This window comes from Pteropus medius, unplaced genomic scaffold (assembly GCF_902729225.1).
Source record: "Pteropus medius unplaced genomic scaffold, Ma_sr-lr_union100, whole genome shotgun sequence".
Taxonomy (NCBI): Eukaryota; Metazoa; Chordata; class Mammalia; order Chiroptera; family Pteropodidae; genus Pteropus; species Pteropus medius.
Window position 1 is genome coordinate 686,203 of NW_024350926.1, and position 9,754 is coordinate 695,956.

The following is a 9,754-nucleotide window of genomic DNA, read 5'->3' on the forward strand; positions in this document are numbered from 1 at the left end:
TTTTATCAAAACTTGCTCACGTAATGGAGATAAAATAGTGTCATTGTTTGAATTTGTATTTCTTTAAACATTTTCTTCCCAGTGTTAAACAGTCATTTCCTTGTGTGTAGTAACATCTCTCTTTTTTTTTTGGAAAACTGCTTTGAAAGGGAGATTATAAATTTCCATATTGCTTCCATCTATAGAATCTGGGGAGTGGACAGGAGTGTGGCTGAACATTTTCACCTAGTCTAAAGGGATAGGGATGGGGGCACGAGGAAAAGAACTTTAATTTCCATACTTTCTGCCCGGTGCTGGAAAAACTAAAGCTTGCTGACTCCATTGCTCGGTAAGTCCCTGGGTACGACATGGAAGCCGATGGGTGAGGAAAGGCATTTTGTCCTGGCTCTGCACAGTGATGGAAAGCCCCACTTTGCCTGTAGGAAAAGTCTCCTCTTCCTCATTTTCTGAAAAGTACTGTTTGCTTTTGGGAGATGTGTGTGCATGTGTGTGTGTGTTCTCTTCACAATTACATAAGTCAAAATTTACATGGTCACATGTGACAAAAACTGAACTCAAAATAGCTGAAACAATAATAGGAATTTGTTGGCATCAGTAACTGAAATTTAGGGGCTCTATCCAGAAATTAAAATGATGAACACAAGACTTATCATTTTCTTGCTCCTCGTTTAGGCTTATTTTCTTCTGTGCTGGCTTTATTCTCAAGCAGGCTTTTCTCTGTTACTGGGCCATGTGGCTGGCCCTCGCCGGCTCCAGACATGAGGGATCTTGATGTCCAAGATCTCAAAGAGAGAAGATGCCTCTTTCCCAACCATTTCAGGAAAAGTCTCAGAGAGGGCTTTGTTTGATCCAGTTCAGAATATTTACCTGTTTTTGTAGCATTTACCAAAGCTGGAAAGGATGTGGTACTCTGCCGATTCTTGGAGCCAGAGAATAGGGTTAGCATCATCTGGATCACCTGAGATAAGAATGGGAGAACTGTGGTCCCCCAAAAGAACGCTGGGACAGTGATGTGCTACTAAATGTTAAAATGGGCTCTCTGGGATAAGAAAAAAGCCCTGATTTGTATCAATTACTGATTTGCATGATATAAACACACCCTCTATGACTGATTGCAAGCTACCAACAGGACATCTCTAAAGGAATTTTTGGGAAGAGATGCACACAATTGGCTCACACCACCGTAGCTGGACCAAAGAAGAACACCCAAGCAAAAAGCACTGAATTGTCCTGTTGAATCTCCCATCCCTCCCCCATACATACTTCATACATTTCATACACAACAATGTATTGTTATTATCAGTTAGACTGATAAACTAGACTTTGGGAAATTTCATCCCAGGAAGTATCCTGATATGGAGAAGATAGAACTAGGAGACAACCAAACCCTATGACAGAAAATAGAGTTTTCCTAAAGTGGGATGAGGATTTCATAATAGCAGTTCTTATAGGAGAGACCCGCTCTCAGAGGGAGGAAGAGTGTAAGGTGAACTTTAAGAAGTATGCAACAGTAATGACTGATAAAGAACTTGACCTTTTTCCTGTCTGATTTTGGGAATAGTCATCTCTAGTCTCTTGTTTTAAGGTTGGTTTTTTTTTTACAATGAAATATTTTCTACCTATCCTGAGCCTTCAGTGTGCCATCACCCACCCATAGAAGCCAACACTGTAGTGTAAGCATCGCACTGAAGGAGAAGAATGGGCCCAGGATTTCAGGTGGCGGCCATGAAGTACAGGACAAAGTAGAGCTGAGAGGAGTGTAGAGCAGAAACTCTGTGGGGAACTTACTGAACATGGAAGGACTAGGGACAGATGAGACTAAAATCTCCTGTTCCCCCAGATACACTAAGGAAAGCTACCTATGGACAGGATATGTTTTCTTTTTGTGTGAGTTCTTAGTTAGCTCATTTATTTTCTGCTGTACCGTTAGTATTTTTGCTTTGACTTATGCCGTAGGTTGAGCTCTCTATAAGAAGGCTCTGAGACGAGGATTTATACAAAAGTGATTTCTGAGGAAATGCGCCTAGGAAAGCTAGTGGCAGGATGGAGAAATGAGACAGGAAGTGGAGACGGGGGCGGTGAAGAAGTTTGTGGTGTCAAGCAAAGTCACGGAAGATGATGCTGGCATAACACTCCCTCCCAGGGAAGCTCTGGGATGACAGAGGTCACACCTCTACATCATCCTGACCAGAGAAAATGAGAAATGTGTCTCTTGGTTCTTGATAAAAGACTGTCTGACAGTGTGTGTGGCATTGGGATCAGGGGGTGGAAACTGGAGTTCAAACAAGTTTCCATGCAGTTCTGACTCTCCACATACACAGGCAAGACATGCTCTGGAAGGCTAAGAGAGGTCGCCAAAGAAGAGATAGAGGTCCCTTTATTTGGAAGGGAAAGCATACCAGAAGCTGGTGTGATAAAAATGGTAAAGGATCCAAGGGAATATGAGCAAAGCCCCGACAGCGTTTGCTATAATTTACTACATGTGTTCTTCCTGCATTAATGATGTTAACTTTTGTCCTATTTGTTGAATATGTTTTCCCAAGATCTTTGTTGGATTTTTAAGTTGGTTATGTTATTTTCTCATGTACAGATGTTTTCAATATCTGTGTAAAAGAATTTAATAATGATTTCTCTGCAAAAGAGGGACAACATCTATCTTGTTTATCAGTACCTACCAGAAGGCCTAACACATATTAGAGGTTAATTAATATTGGAATTATATTGGATATAGTTTTATATATTCAGTATTTTCCAGTTTGGGAAATTGCTTTTAAAATCTTATTACGTTTCTCACATTTTAAAACGTTGCTCATGAAAGTTCTCTTGTAGAAAGATACAAGAGAACATCACTCTACATTAAAAATGAGAAAAATCTAGATAAGATACGAAATCATCGATTCTCATAAAGTCATCAGTAGGCTGAAATCACAAGGTCAACTGCTGCCAAGAGCAAAAACCATCCGAAGGGGAGGAAATACATCTGAGCACAGGCTCATGCTCTGAAACTAAGGAAAACTCTGCTGTGACTGGTTAAGACTGAAGCAAGGCTCTTCACCAAGATGCCTGCTACAAGCCTCACATGAGTTACAAGCAAAGTCAGTTGCCCACTGAAGAAAGAGCAAGAACATGAAATGAGTCCCCCTTTACGCTGCAGGGGGACACTGTCTGCTGGAAGCTAAGGCCAGAGTGAGAGTGCTGAGAAATCCACAACCACACCAAGTGCAATGCAGCAGTAGCCTACCGATGAAGGAGATGAACGGCTGTGCCAGGCAACAGGTAACGATAGCAACAGCCTACTGCCAATCCAACTCAAGTGCAACCCAACTCCAACACCACGCTAAAACCTTGAGAGAAGATGAGGCTTGCCCATTTAGCATTTAGCTCACTCTTCACTGTTCTATGTGCAGTGTCCACCTATTCATTAAAAATTATGACCTACATATAAGATCAAGGGTGAAAAAATCAGTGCGTTGTCAGAAGATAAAGCAAATAACAGAGCCAAACCCAGGGATGCCCAAGATGTTGGCATCATCATTTGGGACTATTGTGTAACTATGATTAATATATTAAAGGAGCAAAAGGAAAATGTGGACAACATGTATAAGCACATGGGGAATTCAGCAGGGAATGATGGAAATGATCATTAAAAGTCAAAAGGAAATTCTAGAAATAAAATCATCCCACAATAGAACTTTGACATACATGAAACAAAAACTAATAGAACTTAAAAGAGAGATAGACAAATCTATCACTAAAATTAGAAATTTCAACACTTTTTCCTCAGTAATCAATAAATAAAAGAAGCAGACAAAAAAAAAAAAATCAGTAAAGATATCGGAAACCTGAACATTGCCAAACAAACTGACCTAAATGACATTTATAGAACACTCTATTCATCCCAAACAACAGGTATACATCCAGTTTAAGGGCACGTGAAACATTTATCTAGACAGATCGTGTTCTCAGAAAAAAACAAATCTCAATAATATAAAAGAAGTGAAATCATAATAGACATGTTCTCTGCCTACAATGGAATTCATTAGAAATCTGTAACTGAGATATTTATGAGAAATCTCCCATATATTTAAAAAGTAAACAGTATACCTCTAAATGAACAACAAGTTTAAGAACAAAAGGAAATTGTAAAATATTTTGACGTGATTGTAAGGAAAACATAACATATCAATATTTATTGGATACAGCTAAAATGTTGCTTAGAAAATACTTGAACCAAAAAAACAAAGAAAAGAAAAATGAAATCAGTGATCTCAGCTTCTACCCTAAGAAATTAGAAAAGAAGAAAAATTGAAATTAAACATAAAGCAAGCAGATAAAAAATGATAAATACAAGTTCCGATGAAATGGGAAACTAAAAAAAATAATAAAGATCAATGCTAGTTCTTTGAAAAGATCAATAAAATTGATACATCTCCAGCTAAACTGATCATAAAGAAAGACTATTAGAAAGTTAGGGAGATTGGGGGATTGGAGTGGGGAGAAGACATGAATTATCAATATAAATATGCACATTTAAAGGATATGTATATCCTATATTTAAAGGATAAGGAATATCACAAATGATGTTACGCCAATAAGTTTGATAACTTAGATGAAATGGACAAGTTTCTAAAAATATACAAATTAGAAAACTTGTTCAATGAGAAAGAAATAACCTGAATAATGCTCTATCTATTAAAGAAATTGGATTAGTTGTTCCAAACTTTCCCACAAAGAAAATCTCAGGACAAGCTGACTTCACTGGTGAATTCTACAAATTATTTAAGGAAGAAATAATGCCAATTGTAAGGAAACTTTGCAGAAACTAAATGAGAAGAAAATACTTTCCAAATCAATTTATAAAGGCTTTATTATTTTGATTTCAAGACCAAATAAATATATTAAAAGAAACAAAGCTCAGATGAAAATCCTTCATAAACATAGACTCAAAAATGCTTAACAAAACATTAGCAGATTAATTTAGTAATATAAAAGGTAATATATTACAACCAAATGGGATTTATCCTGGAACTAAAGTTTATTTAACATTTGGAAATCAATCAATATAATTCACTATAGAAAGACTAAAATCAAAAAAAACCATAATGATGATCTCAATAACCACAGAAAAACTAGTTGACCAAGTTTAACAGCTATTCATGTAAAACCTCTTAGCAAACTTATCATGGAAGAGAACGTCTTCAATTTGATAAAGACCATAGATATGGACTGAATTATGCCTCTCCCTCAAAAAAAAGATATTTTGAAATCTTAACCTCCAGTATCTCAGAATGTGACATAGTTGGAAATAGGGTCTTTGCATGTGTAGTTAAGTTCAGATAAGGTCTTCTGGATGGTCCCTAATCCAGTATGACTGATAAGCTTATGAAACAGGAAAATTTAGACACAAAGAAAGAGATGTACAGTGAGAAGACTGTGAGAAGAGACACAGGAAAATGCCATGTGAAGGTGGACGATTGGAGAAATGTACTTACAAGCCAAAAAATCCCAAAGATTGCTGGCAAATCATCAGAGGCTAGAAGAGGAGCATGAAACAGATGCTCATTCAAAGCTCTCAGAAGGAACCAGCATTGCCTAAATTTTGATTTCAAACTTCAGAGCAGTGAGACAATAAATTCATGTTATTTTGAGCCACACAGTTTGTGGTACTTTGGTATGGCAGCCCTAGGAAACTAAAAAAGCAGCTATTAAAAAAAAAACCTACCACTGATGTCATACTCGTGGTGAAAAACTGAATACTTCCCTACAAAGATCAGAAGCAAGGCAAAGATAAAACTTGCACTCAACATTAGAATGGAGGTCCTGGACAGTGCAATTAGGGAGGAAAAATAAATAAAACACATAGAGAAAGGAAATGAAGAAATAAAGCTGTCTTTATTTGCACATAACTAAATCATCTACAGAAACTACCCCCAAAGAATTTACAAAAAAAATAAATAAACAAACAAACCTACTAGCTCTAATAAGTAAATTTAACAAGGTTGCACAAGGTCAACAAACAAAAATAATTTGTATTTCAATACACCAGCAGTAAAAAATTGGAAATTGAAAAAACATCATTTCCAATAGCTTCAAAAAACATGAAATAATTAGGAATAAATCTAGCAGAAAATGTTCAAAGTTTGTATGCCAAAATAATAAAATATTATTGAGGAAAACTAAAGATCTAAACAATGGAGAAATATACTCTACTTATCAAATGTTGCTAAGATGTAAATTTTCCCCCAGACTTGCTTATTTTAACATTTATACGTAAAAGCAAAAGACTAGAAAGATAAAATTACTTTGAAAAAGATCAAAGAAGTTGGAAGATTGATATCACCTGATTTCAAAAATTACTATAAAGGTACAATAAGCAAACCAGTGTGGTATTGGTGCAAGGATAGGCATGTGGTTCAATGAAATAGAATACAGAGTTGAGAAATTGACTCACATATAATTTGTCAAATGATTTTTGGCAAAGTTATCAAAATAATTTAATGGAGAAAAAATATTCTTTTTCAACAAATAGTTCTGAAATAACTGTACATTATATTTAAAAAATAAATAAAACTTTAACTCTTCCATTAATCATATATAAAAATTAACTCAACATGAACTGTAGACTAAATGAAAGTGATAAAACTATAAAGCTTCTCAAAAAAATATATATAAATCTGTGACTTTGATATAGAAAAGAATTCTTGGATAAGATACAAGTTGATTTCAAACTTGATACCTAAAGCACAAATCACAAAAGGAAATATTAATAAATTGGACTTAATTGAAATTTAAAACTTTTGTTCTTTTAAAACATTCTTAAGTAACAGAAAAGACAAGCTACAGACTGGGAGAACCTATCTGCAAAATAACTGATAAACGATCTGTGTCTAGAGTATACGAAAAATTGTTACAACTTAATAAAAAGAAAAGGAGCAACTAAATCTTTAAAATTGGTAGCAAATTAAGATGGCGGCAGCATAGGAGGATGCTAAACTCACCCACTTCCATGAGCAAAATTAAATACACATTTCCATAGGTAGCAATTACTCCTATGAAACAACCAAGCATTGAATGAACAGCTTCTGGCAACAAACAAGAGAAAGAGACCGAGTAGGGAAGACTGGAGAAGCCAAGGCAGCACCTCCAACACTGCAGAAACTTTCCAGGCCCAAGAAGCCAATGAGACCCACTGTTTACCTTCCCTCCACTTAAACAGGGTGGGCGGGAGCTCTACTGGGAGAGAAAGGTGACTTTGGCCTACCTGCAAGATCACTGCAGCAGGTTCCCAGCTTCTTCGCCTGGAGCCTTGCCTCCAAACAAAGGGAGCAGTCTACGGCCATACTACCCTGAACGTGCCCGATCTCATGTGATCTCGGAAGCTAAGCAGGGTGGGGCCTGGTTAGTACTTGGATGAGAGCCCACATAGGAAGACCAAGTGCTGTAGGCGTTTAAATAGATAGATAGACAGATAGATAGATAGATAGATAGATAGATAGATAGATAGATAGATAGATAGATAGATAGTTAGATAGAAAGAATAAAATAAACAAAGAGAGCAAACAGGAACAACAAGGCTTTTCCACACCCACCTGCTTCCTTGCCTAGAGCTTTCCCTGGTGGGGTAGGCAGCCTAGAGTCTGAGGCCCTGGAAGTGCCTGCTCAGGGCTTAACCACACCCACCTGGCCTCCCTGCCAAGAGCTGCTCAGGTTCTGGCAGGCTAGTGCCCTAAGTGCCTTAAGTGCCTGCTCAGCTCTGAGCAACTGGCCCTGAATACCAGGCACATAAAGCCGGCCCAGAGGTCTCTTCTGCTCAGGACCACATTCAGTACAATAAACTGGAGAGAGACTGCATAGAGAAGACCAGAGAGCCACGGGAGCTCTCCAGGGACTGTGGAAACTCTCCAGGGTTGGAGGGTGGTGAGCTCCATTGCTTACATTCCCCTCCACCTCCAGAGAGTGGGCAGGAGTTCAATCCAGCTTCTCTGGCCTGCCTGCAAGGTCTCTACAACATGTTCCTGGACATACTGCCTGAACCCCTTTTGGCCTGAATGAAGGGAACAGGCATCATCAACAGGACATTACTTACAGGCACCTGGCCTCCCCACCTACAGCTGCTCCAGCTCAGTAGGCCAGTGCCCCAAAAGCCTTAACCACCCCCTCAGCTCCTTTTGACCTGCCAACACCACCCCGCACACGGTCTACACAGGGCCTGCTTCTATATACAGCCACTTTTCTAAGAATGGAAGAGATAGCTATTTTGTCTAATTCTTATAAACAAACAAAATCAAACAAATTGAAAAGACAGAAGAATACCTCTCAAATGAAAAAAAAAAAACCCCAAGAAAAATACCCAGAAAAAAAATCAAAAGGGAATGGAAATAAGTGATTTGCCTGATAAAGATTTAAAGAAATAGTCAAAAAGATCCTCACCAAACCTGAGAGTAGAATAGAGGAACTCAGAGAGAACTTCAACAAAGAGAAACTATAAGAAAAAAGCAAGCAGACTTGAAGAATACAATAACTAAAATGAAAACACAGTAGTAGGAATCAAAGCAGGTTACCTAACAGAATGAATCAGCAATTTAGAAGATAGACTAGTGAAAATTGACCAGTCACAACGTAGAAAGAAATAAGAAATAAGAAATAAAAAGAAAAAAAAAAAAGATAGTTTAAGGGACCTCTGGAATAACAAGTGCTCAGATTTTTACATTATAGGGAGCTTAGAAGGAGAAAAAAAGAAAGGGTCAGAACCTTTATTTAAAGAAATAATGGCTGAAAATTTTCCTAACCTGGAAAACAGGCAACCAAGTCCAAGAAACACAGAGAGTTCCAAACAAGGTGAACCCAAAGAGACCCACACCATGATATAGTGTAGTTAAAATGGCAAAAGTTAAAGATATAGGGACAATCTTGAAGGAAGCAAGAGAAAAGTGGGTTATATACAAAGGAAACTGTATACAGCTATGAGCTGATTTCTCTCCAGTGACTTATAGGCCAGAGGGGAGTGTCAGGGCATCTTTAAAGTGCTGAGAGAAAAGAACCTACAACCAGCAAGGTGATCATTCAGAATTGAAAGAGTGATAAAGAACTTCCCTGACAAGTAAAACTTAAAGGACTTCATCACCATTAAACTCTCTTTACAAGAAATGTTAAAGGGTCTTCTTTAAGTAGAAAAGGAAAAGCCATAACCAGAAATAAGAAAATATAAGAAAAGGAAAAACTCACAGGTAAAGCCAAATACTCATTAGATAAAGCAAATCAGACATTAAAAATATATTACCAAGGTTAAAAGAAAAAAATTATCAAGCTCAACTCAAAGATACACAACACAAAAAGATCTAAAATATGACATCGATAACATGAAGCATGAAGGGAGAAGAAAAAATGTAGTCCTTATAGAATATATTCAAACTTAAATGCCTATCAGCTTAAAATAGGCTGCTATAGATAAAGAATGATATACATAAAACTCATGTTTACCACAAACCAAAAACTTACAAAAAAATACCAAGAACAAATAGAAAGGAACCTAAATAAAACACTAAAGAAAAACAGCAAACCATAAAGGAGATTACGAAAAAAAGAAAAGAACAGGGGACCGCTATAAAAACAACCTTAAAGCAATGAACAAAATGACAATAAGTACATACTTAACAATAATTACTTTAAAGATAAATGGATTAAATGCTCCAATAAAGAGACATAGGGTGGATGAGTGTGTTAAAAAACATGACCCATCTACTTGCTGCTTACA

General features: G+C 37.1%; 1 pseudogene; it reads left to right on the top strand.

The window, feature by feature from the left end:
* The first annotated feature begins 7,328 nt into the window (after window positions 1–7,328).
* On the top strand, window positions 7,329–7,447 carry LOC120585654 (uncharacterized; annotated as a pseudogene).
* Window positions 7,448–9,754: the final 2,307 nt, after the last annotated feature.